This window comes from Rhinatrema bivittatum, chromosome 1 (genome assembly GCF_901001135.1).
Source record: "Rhinatrema bivittatum chromosome 1, aRhiBiv1.1, whole genome shotgun sequence".
Taxonomy (NCBI): Eukaryota; Metazoa; Chordata; class Amphibia; order Gymnophiona; family Rhinatrematidae; genus Rhinatrema; species Rhinatrema bivittatum.
The window spans coordinates 164,225,006-164,244,692 of NC_042615.1; the positions used below are offsets into that span (position 1 = coordinate 164,225,006).

Below are 19,687 nucleotides of genomic sequence, written 5' to 3' on the forward strand. Positions count from 1 at the left end.
TGTTAATTATTTATATTATGAAATAATGTATTTACTTCCTTTCTTCTTTGGAAATGCAAATATTTTTAAATGAATATTTGCTAACTATTGTAAACCGATTTGATATGCTTGCATGATAAGTCGGTATATAAAAATTATTAAATATATAAATATATAAATAAATACTAGCCCTCTATTCACTTTCATCTACTTTTAGTCCTGAATAGATTTACTCCGGTATAAGGCTAGTATAAGCCTGGGATGGAGCACTACCACAGCCATGCAGGTCCCATTATATTCAATGGGAGCGATTTTGATATCTGGAAAACACTGTTATGTTTGCTGAAAAATACTCTTATCACATAGAATAAAATATAATTAAGAATCTTTTGTATTATTATAAGCACTCATAGTAACAACAACCAGTGCCACTTTTCCCTCAGTAAATCATGTTGTTTGCCTTTAAGAGTTGCTTTGGCATACATCAATATCTGCATACAACTTGCATGTCATTTCTTTATTCCTCATGTAAGCAAACTTTAACTTCCATTCATGAGTGAACTCTCTGTCTCTCCCCCCACCCACTCATGCACTCACACCACCCACACAAACAACTAAACAATATGTTTATTCTAAAAAACTACAGAAGTGCTGTGACCATCACGTGGTAGTGAAAAACGTGGTGGTGAGGTTTTCTGTGCCCTGTCATGATGCCCATATAGGAAGGCAAAGACTCCTGTATGTGTGTACGTAAGATTCTTAAGATGGAGTTCTAGGTAGGTCTTTGTGTACAGTGCTAGAAGGGAAGCATGAAATATGTCTTAATAGTGATGTCAGCCAGTTCTGAAGAATGGTACAATGGCGTCCATCAGTATATCAGGGCAGTTACTCAGCAGATGATCCACCTCCTAAAACATCTGTTTGTGGTCCTACAACTGGTCAGATGTTTGTGGTATGTGGCATGCTCCACAATAATGTGTACCCAGTGCCATTCATTTTGGCATGCCAGAGACTGAATGGGGTCAGTTGGTTAGCTGGAAAACAGTGGTCGATGGGGCAGGAGCAAGTGAGCATTGCTCTTGCCCCTAGAAAATCTACCCCTAGATATTGTGTAAGGTTGAAGAGCCAGGAGGTGGAGGGGACAGCCATATTTTGCATTTTTTTCTTTGTTGAGGGGGACAAAGGGGTACGGCTTGGGGACGGGGTTTGTAGAATTCCTCCCACATCCACACTTTTTTTGGCCTTGCAAGAGGTTAGGGGGAGGGGGGTTGGGAACTTTACTTTTAGTAGAGGGCCTCAGGTGGGCCGCCCGGCCCCTATACAACATGGCACCTCTGTCTGAAGCCACCTGCCTGCAAACGTTTTCACCTGTTGTCATGGCTGGAAAAACACAGAATATTTTGTGAGAAAGTTTGCTATGGATGCAAACAAATTCATTTGCATCCATAGTAAAATTGCACAAAATGGTTGCTTACCTATGGTAAATACCATGAGTTAGTCCATCAGCCTTGTAGAGTATATTTAGAAATATACTAATTTTCCATAGAAATGTTACCCACAGAAAGAGCAAGTGTAAAAGTCCATGGCTACTTTCTACCCATGGTAAATTTCAAAAGATAAGTATGTGGTAGAATAGAACAGCGTACAACAAAAAGGTATATATGGCACCACTCCCTTTTAATATCTATAAGAATAACAAACACAATGATCTGAACACATGCAGTTTTATTTACATTGCTGACCTAGCAATAGTTGCAGAAGCAGATGTCATCCAGCTCAAGCACACTTTGACAGTCGTACTAATCAGACTGACCAACTACATCATTAATCAACTTTTACCAAATGTAAATATGGAAAAGGTCAGCCTATTCCACCTGAGGAATCATGAGACAAATAAAGAACTACATATCAACATGTCATTCACTGCTCAAATCAAACATACCTCAGATTGTCCCTGGACCTCATACTCATCCTTCAAGATTCACATAAGAAAAATGGTCAGCATCCGAAACAAGCTTGCTAACTCAAAACAGAGTAAGCACCCAGCTAGAATTATTAGAGCCACAGTGCTTGCCCTATGATACTCCAGTGCTGAGTACACTTGCCCAGTATTAGAATGCTCTGCTCGTGCAACAAAAATCAACCCCATGCTGAGTGGCAGCTGCCAAATTCACATGCTCTCTTAACAGATTGTATAGCCTTGATGAGTTAGTGCCACCAGGCATCTGAAAATCTAGGGTCAGCCAAACAGAGGAAATGGCAGAGCAAGGTAGACTGCCTCTCTAGTTATTTCATAGGAACTAATGCTTGAAGTCCTCATGACAACAGAAGTAATTAACACTATAATCTGAGTGCCCAAAAGGAGATGTGGCAGATATGATTTGGAGATTAGCTTGGGTATTAGAGTGACTGAGCAACTTCCTGTAGGAAGGAGGAATGCATGAGCTTAAAGGCCCTAATTTGCCTCCTTACCCAAGTTGGCAGGTCAAGATATGACATTGCAAAATGGGGTATTCTGCCAAATCTGAAACCTGTGATTGTGGTGAGAAGCAGATTCGGCAACACTTTGCTTTTTCCATTACTGAAGTTAGTTCGCGAGTGCTGAAATGTGCTTGGAGTGGAAAGAAATAAGACTTTGGTGGATGAACATGAGAAGAAGCATGCATGAAAAGTTTAGAGGATATTTAGGCAGTGGGATGACCGATGTGTGGCAAATATCTTTGACCTGTTTTTAGTTTGAATTGACATCAGTGGCTCCTTTGTCTAATTTCAGAATGCTGTTGATATGAATCTAGCAATTCTGCATATCTAAGAAGGAATAATTAGTGTTGTATCTCCATAGGTGTTTTCTTATTTGTTCACTTTGTCCTACTGTCACAGTGTCCTACTTCACAGCAGCCTTTCTGTTTCTGTTCCTGATGTTATTGTTTATGCTTTTATTCTGCATAGTTCTTTGTTTACTGTTATACTGCCATCTGGTGGTCAGCCTGCACATTCACAGTTTCTGCCTTATTCAGTGCAATTGGCAGTCTAAAGCATTGGTCCCCAACCCTGTCCTGGGAGCCCACAAGCCAGTCGGGTTTTCAGGATATCCACAATGAATATGCATGAGAGAAAATTCGCATGCACTGCCTCCATAACATGCAAATTTTCTCTCATGCATATTCATTGTGGATATCCTGAAAACCCGACTGGCTGGTGGGGCCCCCAGGACAGGGTTGGGGACCACTGGTCTAAAGGATTAACCTCTGATTTGAAAGCAGAGGATCCTGGGTGTTTTCCCTCATATTTTTCAGTCAGCTTTGTTCTGTCCAATCTGTGTGATACAGCAGCTAATCTGGTCCAGCTCTGCAAAATAATGTAGAACTTGATCTATATAACATACATTTATAGCTATACAGATTTTGTATCACTGTTATTGCCATCCATTGGACTAAATTGTCAAGATTATTTTGTTTTTACAAAACAAAGTTCTTAAAATTTACAAAAATGTAAAACCTGAAAGTACCAGAGGTACAGGACCTGTTTTGGGTTACGCTCTGAATAGGTTCTTATAAGGCATTTTTTTTGAGAAATAGAAACAAACCTTTGAAAACATTTTGAACAATGGATTCTTTAATTATTTTTGTGCCCTTTTCTATCTTAATGACTGAACCTGTTTAAAAATAAATCGAGGGATTGAGGCTCTGACCCTCTCTGCACCATTTCATAAAAAAACGATCTTGTTTTGCAAAATGAAGACCAAGTGTGTTTCACATTTTAATATTGAAATTCTACTACTACTTATCAATTCTATAGCACAACTAGATGTGCACTGATAGAACCAGAATTATAGTACTGGCCATTAAGAGAGATTATTTTTCATGTTGGTAGGCAGCCATCTGCTTTTGCTGCCCACAAATTAATCTCAAAACTCAGCATATGAAACTATTGTCTAACAAACTGAAAACATCAAGGGTGGGCAAAAAAGAAACTGCCCTGCTAGTGTGAACTCAATCTGAAATACCAACAATAATCAAACAATGACAGTATGTTGTTACAAGTTGTTACCCAAAGCCAGAAAGGTTGTTTATTCCTTGAGGGGAAGTAAATTATTTGTAACAGTAAATGGCTTGACCTAAGACTGCCCAGTGTTTTCACAGACTGCCACAAGGATGACTTTGCCCCGTGCTGTTTTCTGTTCTTTTTGTATCTTTTTCGCAATTTTTTTTTAAGCCTGGCAGTTTTCTCCTGCTCCTTTGAGTTTCTAGCTAGTCAGAAAAAAGACTCTATTGGGCTACAGCGTTCATTCATAAGGACCCAGGATTGTTCTGCTATTTCATAAGGCCTGAGCAGTCCTGCCACTGTAGTCACAGCCCTGGGGCTCCCCCTGGATCTCTGCATACATGCATCCTACGTCTGGCCAGTAGGTGGCACTATTGAACGCTGGCTGGTTCTTCCTCTTCCGCAATACTGGTTCTGAGCGCTGCCTCAGCAGCAGCCCCAGCTGTCCTGGGAAGTAGAAGCCAGGTCCAGAAATCAAACCACTGGGCCAGCCCATTGATTTTCTTGTTGTTAGGAACACATTTTATGTAGAAAGCTCCTTTTAGCCTCAACATTCCTTAGCAAATAACAGGAGAAGGGTAATAAGATGTCCTTCAGTTTGCCAGTAATGGGAGGGAATGTGGTATGCCTGAATAAACTGGGCACTCCTACTGAAATTCTTTCTCTAGCAGCAATATTTAGTAGCTGGCTCTGGATTGCTTTTTCAGGACTGTAAAAGTTCATGCTGTAGAAAACATTCAATTTTTGTCAAGCTTCTTTCAACTGCAGCAGAACTATAATTAGGAAAGCAAGGATGACAACATTTTATTCAAATATCTAATTGCTGGTTAAAATAATCAAGAATCCCTTTTGTGATTCTGATTTTTGCTTCAGGTTTTTTTTTTAGATGAAAGAAGGTTTCAAAAGCTCCTATTTCAGTCATTCTCGCTTTCCCGAATGGCAGCAAGTCTTGATGGGACTGTGCTGACTCTCATCCATCCCCCCTATCCAGGCATCGCTGTGACCTCTAGGGAGGTCACAGGTATATACCTGGGTAAATAGGTATTGCCCTAAGAACTGCCCTCCTCCCAGCAGCTAAAATTACACATGGACTTTCACGATATTAGAAAGCAGCATTCATGAGGGTGTTTTTAGGGGAGGGTGGGAAAACAACACGTGTACATTTGACTTAAACCCCAATTGGCCACCCACAGAAATAGCAAATGCAAAGTGCATGGACGCATTGTATAAGCATGCGTTTTAGGCCCTTTGCAAAGGGAACTACCTGGGTTGTTTCAAAGGCCATTTTCAACAAACATACATGTTAAATAGAGAAGCAGATGCATAACCTTTTGTTCCACACAAGTGTAAACAATGCAAGAAAGAGAACATATTTGCACAAAGCCTGTCCCCAAACCAACTCCTCCCAAAATGAAAAGAGGCAAAACAGAGGTACACAAAATAAAAATCCAAGCAAGCAGACATCTTGTGTAATCTGAATTCTTTTGTTGCTGTAAAATCTTTTGCAACTTAGTTACTCAGGACCCCAGCTAGGATTTTACTTTGAAAATTGGAAATATGTTGTTGGGAGCAGAGGGGGGAGCCATGAAAATGGAAACACAACTTCTTTTGGATTTTTCACAGTACAAACAACGGTGCCATCATGCTTGTGGCAATCCACAGTTTTAGATGAAAAATGAGAGAAATGTCGTGCACTCTGTTTACAGAGCGAGGCTTCTATGCAGAAAGAGCCCAGCTTTCAAAACTGGCCATGGAACACCAAGGGTGCATGCAAGTGGGACTATGGAGATTTATGCTAATATTTGATACACTTTGTGGCACGAGCTGCACGGTTTATGAAATACCACATTATTTCTGCCCCGAAAGCATGCATGTATGTTTAAGTACCTGCATACGCTTGCAATGCAGGAACATTCCTACTTTCTCCTCCCATTTTACAAAATTACGCACACATATATTTTACGTGCGTGATAATGTGCCCATAACAACACAGAATTAAACGCGAAGGCAGGTATTTTATAAAGTACGCACAAGTGCTGCTTCTGAAAATACTAGTGCGCATGTTGGGAATCACTAGTTTGCTGATACCTTCACTGGTTCACCTAGACCCTCCAGTACTTCACCCTGATCGCCCACCAATTCACCCAGAGCTCCCACCCAAAAACATTGGCAGAAGACAAGGGCGATTTTAAACGCATGAGTCAATTAATAGGTAGAAACACACATGGACAAGTTTGGTAATGTGTGCGCGTACATCACTTACAAAATAGCAACTTGTGCACTTACATCTGAACCCCCAACCAGGAACACTCCCTAAAACTCTTCTTTTGGCTCCCTGTTAATATTTATGCCCAGCACTGCCTTTACAGGCGAACTCTCGAGGTTCATAGGATATGTGCGCACACATAAAACAGGAGATGGGTGCATACATGCTACTTAAGAGAATATATGCTAATAACAAAATCGGGGCATCCCTTTTGAATGCAGGACCCATACAATACACCTTAAAAAGAGACATTTTGACTGATAGAGCAGATATGGCTTGTGGTATTTATTAAGCTTGGCAATAATTCTGCTTCTACTGGATACAACGAGAAGTGGGGGAGGGGGCAGAAGAGAGACAGCAAAGGTACTTTAAATGTTGGCATTCTTCACAGGCCGTATACAAAAAAAAAATAAAATCCAGAAAACTAATTTGATTCTGCTTCCTAATCAAAAGAAAGAAGGAAATCCATTATACCCAGGCACACGGAGAGGGGAGTGGAAGGGGAAAGAGACAGAAGAATGCAGCAGTTTGATTACATTTATGATGCGGTCTTTTCCCCACAATAATCAGTCCACCTATTTTCAATCGTTACAATACTAATAAATATTTCCCTCTGCATGCTTCCAGCAAAATCAGTTTCCTTGCCATGGTAATCCAACTACTGTACAATGCTTTCATTCTTTTGTTGTCTCTGGTTCTGCCCAAATGGCAGAGGGTTTTAACTGAAACAGGTGCAGCCCGAGGGTCCTTCAGCCCTCTCAGGAGGGTGGGGAGGCAGCGCACGAAATCTGCAGCCTAAGCGCACACATCAAATACACTAAATCTGGCACGGTAAGAAAAGTTGTAAACTGGGAGAGAAATCCTTTCCTACCTGCTGCTTTCATGGTACAGGAAGTGCAGCCCTTTCCCGATAACGATCTCCCATGGTTTAACTTGTCCTCTGCATTTGAAAGTTAAATAAGTAAGAATGCCCTGTTTAGCCCAGAGTTTGCACGACCTCTGACTGAGGCGCTGCTGCTTAGTGTCATTGGGTATGAAGGTATCATGTGACGGTGCCGGAAAATAAAGTCCTTCGAAGTTTGCATTTAATGCTTCTTGGAAGCAGTAACCCTTCAAGTGCAGGTCAGTTGTGAACATTTGTGGTTTTTGTATGGTCTCTGCTTGAGGGACCCCCCCTCAAAAGACAAATAAACCCAAACAACTCGAAGGAGGTATTTCCTCCTGAAGGGGTGGTCACCTGGATCACCAGTACAGGAAACTCAGGCTTCAAATATAATAGCTTTCTGTACTGAACTGTGTGTGTTTGTGAAAGTAAATATATCTAGAGAGAGAGCATTATCAAGGGGACTGCGGACCTTTCGTTATAAATTTTATAGTCACTATAGTGATTTTATAGTTATTTATTATGGTTTTGAATTTCTATGTTTAATCAGTTTAAGATTGGTGTGGCATTTCAGTTCCTACTAAGTTTCGGTTCTATCTTTTTGGTGTAAGAATGCAAGCTAAAATAATAACTCTTAATTGTGGTAGGGTGAGCCAGTGAATCAGTTTAAGAAAAATACAGTAAAAATAACATATGCATAAGTTTAAACCTAAATCATTCCATAAGAAAAACAATGAGCAGTAGACATGATTTTGGTTGACGTGCCTAGCCTAGCTTGCTGATTTTTGTTACATGATCATTTTGGGGATCCATAGCATGATTGATTTTCTGAAACAACTGATTTTGGTGAAAACACTGCAACAGTTAAAAAGAAATAATACAACCCTGGAGGGTAACTTTCAAACAATTCCACGCAGCTCCATATACATATGTAATATAGCTGCATGGAGATCTACTATAATATTTTATAATCTGTGTGTATCAGGTATGTGCTGATTATAAAATACTAGAGATGTGCATCCCCTAACAGATATGTTTTCTTATGCACAAATTTCTGCAATACATTGAAAGCATGTACTTTTCCTATCTATTTTTAAAAAACATAGGCACTTACATTTTATGTTTGAAAAAAAAAACTGACTTGTGTAAAACCTTGTTTAGGTGCAGAAGTCAGTATATTTTAAAACATGCATACAAGATTGAATTCACCAGCCTGACGAAACCTCCACCAGTTCACCCAATCCTTCTCCAGGTCATTGAAATCCTCAGAGTTCTTCACTCTGAGCTCCCCCAAGTTCACGTATACCTCCCACCCAACCAATAGTAAACAAGAGGAGTCTGATATCAGTTGTGCAAGATAGGAGTAAAATTATGTGGTGAGTTGAAAAATAGGTGTACGTAAGTCTCTTATCAAATAACCTGAGTGCATTCTTCTTGGGCCTGTCCTGGAATTCCTCTAAACCACCCCCTTTTTTTTTTCATGCATAAACATGTGCGTGATACCAAAATACATGCATACTTTTGATTTTAAAAAAAGCATGCACACAAGTACAAGCTGCTAATGCACATATATGCTAATTTTACGCATGCAAATATTTTGAGAATTCACTGAAGAGCCACATCAATCTTGCCCAAAATGAACACTTAATTGGTGAAAAATAGAACTGGCAAACCATAATCCCTAACTATAGCATCACTATAGGGATTATCCAGTCCCCATGAAAATACTGCAAGATGATTCTAATTATTGATTTTAACTTACTAGTGGTGTTTCCCATTTGATGATTTTTTTTAACTAACCTGACAATGCTGAATTAAGAACTATTGTGGGATTATGACAATCTGTGTGCTACAATCTTCTCCACACAGGTCTCAGCTGTCAGAAGAACATTTGATCCTCTATATACAAACTTGGAATTTAGTAGTGATTCACTTGTGACCTGCCCCCCATCCCCAAGCATTCCTCTGTATTGTCGAGCTAGTATCTCTGCCTGTTTCTCATCTGCAGTTGCATATTTTAAGACTAAACAGGCTCATGTAAACAAATAGGCATAAATGTTTTGGCCCTAGTCATTGTAAACAGAGATAGCATTTTATTTCAGCCATGCAACACATTCTTTATGACCGAAACAAATGCTATCTTCTTGAGCAACTTCAGTAACATCTGGGTAGCTTCTGTTTAATCCCGTGTGATTTTGTATAATTTGTGGTTAATGCTTTCTGAAGCACAAAATCATGCAGGCCATATCGCCTTTTAGTGCACTGTGCTTCGCCTGCTACAATATAAAAAAAAGTGTTCAACAGGTGGAGTTTTAGTGAGATGATGTGATGATGTTAATCATGCAAAAGCTCTGCTTTCTTTTGGGTACAGTGGTACATAGTTACTGCCTCCACATGACATGGCACAACTAAACCAACCACATCCAAATAACAGCATTAAACTGCACAGGGTGCAGATAGTTAAGTTTACAAGGAGAGATCTGAATTTGCATTGCTATGGTTAAATGAGCTGAGCTCGCTTGAACATAACACCTTATTGCAGTCTAGACAAATAACTACAGGGGTAAATTATGTTGATACAGTAGTTAAGTGTTTTCATGGAAGCGAGAAATGTCATATGATATGTCATCGAGCTGCTGCAAAACTAAAAGTTAGAATTGGGGGTGCATGTTCTAAAATGACTTTTTAACACAAAATCTAAAAAGATCTCACACTTGGCCCATGTGGTCTCCACTTTTGTCTTTTGAACTGTCACCCAAGTGACTTTAGCAGCCTTTGCTACATAGGCCAAGGGAGGGTGGACCAGGTGTGACAATGCTCAATCTAGATTGACGTCAGCATTCTGGCAGATGGCCATGACAGTTTCTTATACATTAACATTGCTGGGTTTTTTTTTATTGTTTAAGACCATAACAGCACAGCAGTTCAATTGTTTAAAATTACAATTGTATATCTGAAGAAGGGGCTTATATGGTCTTGAAAGCTCATGTACAACATCTCTGGCTGATTCTTATTATGGCCCACATAAAGATATCACAACCTACAAAAACAAAACAAAAAGAAAAAAATATATAACAAACATATATATCTGATTCCCTTTCAAAGTCAGAAAGATTAGAATTCTGCACTAGAATATAAAGCAAGAGCATCCAGGAAAATGCCCCTGCTCCTCCTTCCTCACATCCCCAAAATAGCTACACATGACACCATGGTTAGAATATGGATAGGCTGCAGCTTTATTAGTAAATTACCTGAGCCAGTCCCTTTAGCCACCCAAACAATCAGCCCAGCTGCTTGACAGATTATTAGCCGAACAGCAACTTCAGCCAAATAGGCAATTCATAGCCTTCCCTGAATCTCATGGGGCCATGGGCCTTGGCCATATCACAAGCTGGGAGGCCCGGCACCTAACAGTCAATAGCAGCTCCCCTGCGGTTCTTTCCTCTCTCATACTCCTCTCTGTCTGCCAGGTGGCTTGAGGGTGGACAAACATACGAAGAAGATAAGAAGTGCCTTACTGGCTCAGACTAAATGTCCCCTGAGCCCAACATCCTGTCTCTGACAGTGGTCAAATCCCTAAAAGTAGATTCAGTTTCTTGCTGCTCAGTTCTTATTACAAGTGGTGGGTCTCCAAGTCACCTGGTTAATAACTGTTCGTGGACTTTTCTTCCAGGAAGTTGTCCAACCCCTTTTTAAAACCAGCTGTACTAGTTGCCTTGACCACATTCTCCAGCAATGAATTCCACAACTTGATTCCAAGTGTAATCCCTTCTCCGGTTTAGGGGCCAGGAGGGCAGGGGTCCATGAGGTCCTTTAGATGTCTCTCATTCTGACACAGTCCCGGGGCCCCAGGACAGGGTTCTTTTTTCCAATGGGAGGAAGGACTAAATCCTTCAAGTCCCAAGATGGCTGAGCTGACTCTGTTGCCCGGGGGGGGGGGGGGGGGGGAAGAGGTTTCTATTTATTTCAACAGATGTGAGTGCCACAAAATAGGCTCAGATTGAATGTCCAAAATTATATCTTTACTGTCAGAGTTCTTAAATAACAACTTGACACAGTTCACATCAGTTCCTGGCTTGATAAGATGAAATTTACAGTTCTTCAATTTATCTGTAAGCATCTCTCAGTATTATGCAGGGAAACTCTCACCCTCTATGGTTTAGACAAGCAAGGTTCCCAGTTGGGCAGGGTATCTTTAGATGGGATGGAAAACCCCTTCCAAACATACTGATTGGCAACACTTTCTGCACAGTATCCCATAAATGTCTCTTTCCCAGGGTAAAGATTCTGTTTGGTGTCCTCAGAATACAAATTTAGATCTTCCTTACAGTTCTCTTCTTCAGTTTTCTTAATAGGATATTTCTTAGAAACGGTCCAGTACACAGCATCTCTATACAAATGTCCCCTCTCCTGGGAACTCAGAAAAAGTCTTCACAAAAAGGCAAAAAAGACAGAACTCCTCGACAGCAGCTCACCCTTTGGAATCTTCCCTACCTTCTGATCTAACCTAGCTGGTGAAGACCCTCATAGAAGGAATTCTCAAAAAGTAAAAAAAAAACATCCAGAAGTCTCAATCAAAAGAAGAACCAGCATCCAGGCAGGTGCTGATCCCCTTCCTATAGGGTATTGGCCCAGGTTGTGTAACCCAATACCCAAGCAGGGAAACAACTCAGAAAAAAACACTCCTACTCCTTCTCTTCTAACTCTTAACCAAAATGCCTTTTGTAAGCAGCAGGGGGCTGGCCACTCCAGCAATCTCAGTGGAGGAGCTGTTCAGAAATGGAGCCCCCCCTCCCTCCACTACCTTTCCTTTCCTAGCTCACAGATTTCAAGACTGGAGCATTATTGTGATGATCCGAAAAGTTTCGTCACAATAGGACACATTCCCGTTGGCTCGGGTACACGTAACAGGCACAAGGTAGTCAAATGTTACTCTGTGCCTCCTCCTCCAAGTTGTGGCCCTATCCCTGCAAATCCTCAATAACTTGCTCCAAGGCTTCCTGAATGTCATTTAGAAAAAGTCTCTTGACCTACAAAAGACAAATGAATCTCATCTCCCAGGAAGAAACCCACCTACTTTGGATTCACCACTCATGCTGAATTATGCCTTCCTCCCCTTAGCTCAACCCACCTGCCAATTTGCCTATTAATGTTTACCAACCCTCGGACCATCTTTCCTGGTCTCTGTAAATGCACCTTAGATTCACATTCTATCCACACAGAACCAACCCTGGGAATAAGTCCAAAATTACCTCAAAATTCCTCTTCACTAATTTGGCATGGATCATTCCCTCTACAATGAACCAGCAAAATATTAGGGTGTTGCCGTCTGGTTGCATGATGTTGCAAAACAGGCAATAACCTGAACCATCGTATCCCTTGGCTTCCCAGATATTGCACTCTGATTAATAAAGACCTATAATGGTAGGTGCTATAATACTAAACCATAAATCCTACCCACACTGATCTGTCTTATAAATGTAGCTATCTGAAGGAAATAAAGAGACCATCCTACAGAAAAGTGTCCATGCTAGAAGATCATTGCTTTAATGTTGTGGCCAGCATTTTTATAATCATTGGTCTCAGTATCTGATTTTAAATTTATGTCAACGCAATAAAAACAGTACTTATCTCACGCTGATGAAGTGATGTCAATATCTCTATTTTACTAGTGTTTAAGCTTTATTCCATGTGTTCTGGAAAAAATGATTATATTTCTTTATAAATTCCAACTCCACAACATGATGTCCGTATTTCGAGTTGCGTCTACTTCAGAAGTTCAACATCACTGCTAGAAGATCATCTGTTTAAAGGAAATGCTGATTTAAATGCCCTAGTGATCTTGTGAATACATCAAAATACCATCCCCCACCTATACTATTGTATCTGCATGAGGATCAATTCTTGAGCCATTGGTGATCCTAGTGGATAGTGTTATACATAAATAGGTGACATACATGAACTCTTTTGTACTTTCTTATGCTGTGGATACTTGATGAAATACAATATGTTCCAGATGGTGCTATTTTAGTCACCATAGATGTACAAGCATTGTACACAAATATCCCGCAGTCTCAAGCATTGGAAGTTTTCCAGAACACCTTAGTCATTTCGCCTCATTCACAATAACTACCAGAAGAACTCATGAAATTGGTTCAGATAGTATTAACCAATAATTTTTTCAGTTTCTAACGAAAATGTTACCATCAGATTAATGGTGTCATTATGGGTCCCTATTGGCTCCAACAGTAGTGCATCTAGATATGGCATATTTTGAAGAGAAGTGATTATATCATTCACATTGGTTTTCTTACGCGAAGGCATGGAAGTGTTATATAGATAATGTCTTCTTTATATGCAAAGCATGGGTTGACAATTTAGTGTGTTTTGAGCAATGGATCAATTCATTGCATATGAACATACAATTCACAATGCAGTATGATTTGTCACAGATTGCCTTCTATCACCTATGACTTATGTTAAATGAAGATGGAATTTAAACCACACTGTATCACAAATTAGTGGAGCGAAATAACCTTCTCTATAATTTGGCAGTCATCACCTGAATTCTTTGAAGATTGGGCTTCCTGTGAGCCGATGTTTCAGAATGAAGCATTTATGCAGTTACCTGGAGGAATTTAAGAGACAAGTCAGGTTCATGTTTCATAGATCTGAAGAGTGTGGTAATGCTACCAAAGTGATCCAGTCTGTCTACAAGAGAGCAAACTTTTCTGATAGAGAAGAGCTATTGAAATATTGTGAAAAAGTTTGAGTTGCAGATAACGGGCCGGATTTTAAAAGCTCTACGCATGTAAATTGCCTTACGCGTACCTGGCCTTTTTTATAAAGGCCTGGCGACACACGTAAAGCCCCGGGATGCGTCTAAGTCCTGGGGCTTTACTAAGGGTGGTCTGGGGCAGGGCGGCGGCAGGGCGGGGCCAGAGGCCTCTGTCACAGCGGCCATTTGAACAATTGTGCACCCCCTTGCGCTTGCCGACCCCCGATTTTATAACATGCGCGTGCCTGTGCACGCGCATGTTATAAAATCAGGCATACATGTGTGCACGCCGGGTACCGCATACACATGTATGCCCGCGCGCAGGTCTTAAAATCTACCTTAATATGTGTTATTACAATACTCTGACAGAGCACTCTAGATATCTCAAATACTACAAAAACACTGGCATATTCTTTTGCTACATGGAACTTTTCGTACATGTCTAATAATAGCATAAGTTCGAGGTCGCATGTAGTTAGAACTTTTTGCCAGCTAATGTACCCATTAATCCTGAGGGAGGACATTTTATTTGTGGGAATTGTGACCTGTGCGATTGAGGGAAACGTGGGTTAGTCCAATATGTTGGAAACACATTACTAAATGCATATCTGCTTTTGTGGTGTATACCATTTTATGTCCATGCAACAAAATCTATGTTGATAGAACCAAGCGAAAGATTGACGTCAGACTCATTGAAAAACAAAGTTGTCTGGATACAAATAAACAGCAAGCCCTGTTGATGCTGCATTATATATCGAAAGCCTATCTTTTTAAAGATTTAAAGTTAGCAATTATTAAACATATCCTACCTCGATGGAGGTGAGGTGATAAAGAAGCACTGTTGAATTGGCGTGAGCAACACTGGATATTTATGTTAAATGCAGTAGTTATACATGGATTAAATAAAGAGATTTTGTGGACATTAAGGTCCACTAGTCTGAGGGATGTTATTTTGATGTGTTCACATGATCACTAGGGTATTTAAATCAGCATTTCCTTTGTGCAAATGATCTTCTGGTGAGCAATGAAGTGGAATCCCTCAGGCAGATGTGACTCGAAGCATGGACGCTATGTCAGGGAGTTGAAATTTATAAAGAAATTTAATCATTTTTTCAAGAAAGCATGCAATAAAGCAGTTTAAACACTGCTGAAGTGGAGAGATAGACATCACTTCTTCAGAGTGAGATAAACACAGTTTTTATTGCATTGAAGCAATGATCTCCTAGCAGGGGTGTTTTGATGTATGATGGTCTCTTTATTTGCTTGAGAAAACTGCATTTATAAGGAACATTGATGTGGGTAGGATTTTTGTTTTTAATGACCAACCAGACAAATGGACCATGTCATTCAAGTTGGATCTGCAAGTAGAAATGCTCAATTAATGGCAAACAACAAGAACCCTTAACAGGTGGATGAAGCATACACCCCAAAGCTCAGTGTGCCTGATCATCAGAACCAGGCCAGCAACCTCAACTCTGCTTCGCTAGTTGATACCCTGGTACAGAATGAATGAATGACTTGCAAACAGTCTGCATCCAACCCTATTTCCATAAGTGCATCATTGATGCAAACTGGTTGCACCTTAAAGGTCAAAATGCCTCAAGAAATATCCACTCAGTGAGGGCCTCATCTTCATATACTCCCAAATATTCTGAACAGGACCCCCCCACAATCTTCTTAACACTGACTTTTCGTCCCTTCCCATCTGATCCATCTTTGATTTGTGCATCAGCGACCTCACCTGAACCCTATACACCACTACATGCACCCACAATAAACCACTGGCTCCCACATCCCTTTTGGAACTTGCTACCAATTGTCTAATTTGAAAGGCTTCAAAAAGTGCTAAAGAAAATGCCACTCAAAACACCTCAAAGTCACTCCCACACACACTCCCAGCACATGCCACAACCTTTCCAAACTTACAAATGGATGGAATTAAGATTCCAGCAAAAGATAAAGTTACACTATTAGGTGTCATTTTAGATCAAGAATTGTCTGTAATACCATATGTGTCTTGATTCAGATCCCTTTTTATTATTTACATTTTATTTATTTCCTAGGATCTCTCTTAGGAAAACAGGATCTACAGTTGTTAGTTCATCCATTAATTTTAACCCATTAGACTATTGTAATAGTGTTCTCTTAGGTCTTCCTACAACCTTAATCAGATGATTTTACAGATTGTACAAAATATAGCAATAAAGTTAATTTGTGGTTTGAGGAGGTATGACCATGTTATACCTTGTCTTATTGAATTTCATTGGCTGCCCATTGTTTGTACTAACTTGTATTAAATTTAGGATTTTATGCTTAGTTTTCTAAATTTAAACTCTTTATTTAGCAAAAAACAAGCAAACATACATTATTTTGCATGAGGCGACCACCACAACAGCAAAGATGACAAATAATCATATACAAGAGGAAAGTCTAAATACATACTTCAATAACAGGCAACAAGGATGGATTGATAATACAGGATGCAGAGCTTTTCTGCACATACACCAGCTAAAAGGACCAAACAGCATGAACAATGTAGATTATCTATCCACAATGTCCCATTATGACCCCCAAATTTTATCACATTTGGAGCTGTTCTTACATAGAGGGAAGGTCAGTTTTTCAGTTAAGGTTATCTCATGTACCTGCTTCCAGCAATTCACTATTAGTGGGGCAAACTTCCTATAAGTCACAATGGCAAAACAGGCTGTGTGAATGAGATGATTGCACAATTTGTGTTGATAAATATTAAGGGCCGGATTTTAAAAGCTCTACGCGCGTAAATCCACTGAAATAAGAAATTGGAAGGGGGGGGTTAGAGTAGGGCTGGGGGGGGGGAAAGGTTAGGGGAAGGGGTGGGAAGGTTAGTTACGGGGGAAGGCAGCATGGCTCGGCCTGGGCTCGGTGCGTGCAAGGTGCACAATTGTGCACCCCTTGCGCACGCTGACCCTTTATTTTATAACATGTGCGCGCCTGCATGTGCATGTTATAAAATCGGGCATACATATGTGTGTGCCGGGTAGCATGCGCACATGTATGCCTGCGCGCAGGTCTTAAAATCTACCTCTGTGTAGCATCTTTCCAGAGTCTCTGGAGACACACTGCTGCACTAAGTTTTACCTAAAGGGTTAAGATATTGCTTATCCTGAGCTCGAACTTGTCCAAAAAAGCCTTAACAAAGGTGCATAACCACCATATATAGATATAGGAGCCCTTGTCTCCACATCCTCACCAACAGAGTCTAGAGGATGTTGTCGAAAATCTTGTAAAATATAAAGGATAGCTGTAATTCCTATGCACAAGTTCATACATAAGCTTTACTGTCTACTGCACATGGAAACTTTGTGCATAGCCCTCCAGATCCATTTCCAATCAGCATTAAGATTTAAAATTAAATTGGCATTCCACTGTATAATAAAGGGGATCAAGGGCTCTTGGTCCTCGTGCATCAAAATAATAGCCCTATAAAATAGTGAGATGACTCTGCGACTCTCCTCAGCTGAAAGCAATATCTGCTCCACTCACATAGGCTTTCTCTGAATCCCAGAGACCCTGAGAAGTTTAGCATGAATCATATTGAAGGCTTCTCAGGACTCCACTTGAAGGCCAAACTCTTGCTGTAGCAATTCAAAGGGAAGCCATCCCATCTCATCTCAAAGCTGTCTCAGGAACTGTAACCCAACATCCCACCAGCTTCCATCTTCTCGCTGAAACATGACTAAGGCTATATTGGAATTATCCTTAATTGGTGCAAGTTGCAAGAAAAGCCCTTCAGGAATACCCATACATTTAATTAACGTTTTCCAGGTCTTAACTATGTGTGCTGTTATAGGGCATTACCTAAGCACTCTGTGCACCTGGGTGGAGGCAGATGGCATAAATAACAATAAAGCCAAATCAACACCTTCAGCTGTTCTTATTTCCAGGGACAGCCTTAGTAATGTATTATTTCTGTGCAATCAATCATTCAGACAGACCAGCCTAGAGGCCCAGTATTATCCTAGTAAATTGAGCAATGCCTTTCCTCCTTATCTCTTCTTGGTCCTCCAAAGAGTACCCAATTTTAACCAGTGGGGGGGAGGGGTGCACTTATTTATTTTATTTATTTATTTAAGAACTATTATTATACCGACGTTCGTGTGCCACATCACGCCGGTTTACAAAAAACTTTGGCAGGCGGAAAAATACAATGAACAGGGGAGGGGGGAGTAAGGTGGAGCAGGCAAGAAAGGGCGAGACTAGGGCAGGGGGAAAGGGCAGCGTGAAAGAAAGTACAGGAAGAGGAAGGATAATAACAAACAGTTTTTTGAACAGTGAATAAAGAGAAAAATAAAGAGAAAACTTATGCCATATGAACCAAGAAATGGGCCCATTCGAATTAGTAAAAAATTTCATAGGTAGCTTGATAAGGAGATGCTGAAATAAATATATAAATCTAGAGAGGATGCTCATTTTTAATATTCCTAGCCTGCTCTTCCAAGACACAAGGAAGTCACTCCAATATTTCATATCTTCTAGAATGCCCTTCAAGACAGGAATATAGTTAGTCTCGTAGAGATGCCCCCAGTTTTGAGATAGGAAAATCCGTAAGTACCTAAAGTTGTCACATGCTAATGTAAAATGGGCCATACAGGCAGGGATACAATTATTCCTACCCCGTCTGAAACAGAGCAGTTCAGACTTTTGATAATTATTCTTGTAGCCAGACACCTTTGCTATATTATCGAGAATCTGAAAGAGTTTGGGGGCTGATTTATTCAAATTTGTGAGGAATAAGAAGACATCTTCGGCATACAACAAGATCATATGAGAGATCCCATTAAACTAAAGAACCGTGATGTTGACGTCAACTCTAACAGCATATGCAAAAACCTCTATAGCCAAATCAAATAGCAATGGGGATAGTGGACATCCTTGCCCAGTTCTCTGGCATATATGAAAGGGTCCAGAAAGGGATCCATTGGTCAACACCCTGGCAGTTAGTTGATAATACAGTAATTGATATGCTTGAAACACTGCAAACATGAAGGGTCATTTCAAAGGCTTTTTCAGCATCTAGTGTCACTAAAAGACCATGCACCTTGTGGCATCTTGCTAGAGAAATTATATTAAGAGCTCTTCTTGCATTAGATTTAGAAAGGCAGCCCTTGATAAACCCTGTCTGGTCATCCTTGACTAGAATTCCCATAACTCTCTCCTGTCAAAGCTGCAGTACCTTGGTCAGAATTTTCACATTTGCATTAAGGATGGTAGGACCCAGGGTCTAGATTATCCTTCCCCTTTTTATGGATGAGGACATTGGTAGCCTTTTTTAATCTGTGTGAAAAGGAGGGGTGTCCCCTAAGATATTCAAAGGCATCAATAAACTGAAACCCTAAATCTAAAAGATATTTCTTGTAAAAATCAAGATGAAAACCATCGGGACCAGGACATTTACCATTTGGGGAGGTGCTGTACCACCTTCTGTAGCTCCACAAGTGAAATAGGTGACCTCAGCTTCTTATTTTGCCCTTCCACTATTCGATACAGTAAGGCCCTTATTCGATACAGTAATTCGATACAGTAAGGCCCTTATTTTGCCCTTTGTTAGGTAATTGTATCTTGTTCAAATAGGCCTCTATCGCTTCTTGAGCAAAAAGGTTTTCTCCTGAGTAAAGCTCCGATTAAAATGCTTTAAAAGTCTCCTAAATATTGCATAAAGTATAGTTTGTGTGTCAGTAATTAAATTACCTCTGGA

The 19,687-nt window shown here is 40.3% G+C and overlaps 1 protein-coding gene across 1 annotated transcript in view; it reads right to left on the reverse strand.

The window, feature by feature from the left end:
• C1H4orf19 (chromosome 1 C4orf19 homolog) overlaps nucleotides 1-7,335 on the reverse strand; it is a 139,963-nt gene extending 132,628 nt beyond the window's left edge. The window contains exon 1 of the mRNA XM_029589576.1: nucleotides 7,161-7,335. The gene's annotated coding sequence lies outside the window, so the exon portion shown is untranslated. The remainder of the gene's footprint in view (nucleotides 1-7,160) is intronic.
• Between the last annotated feature and the right edge of the window lie 12,352 nt (nucleotides 7,336-19,687).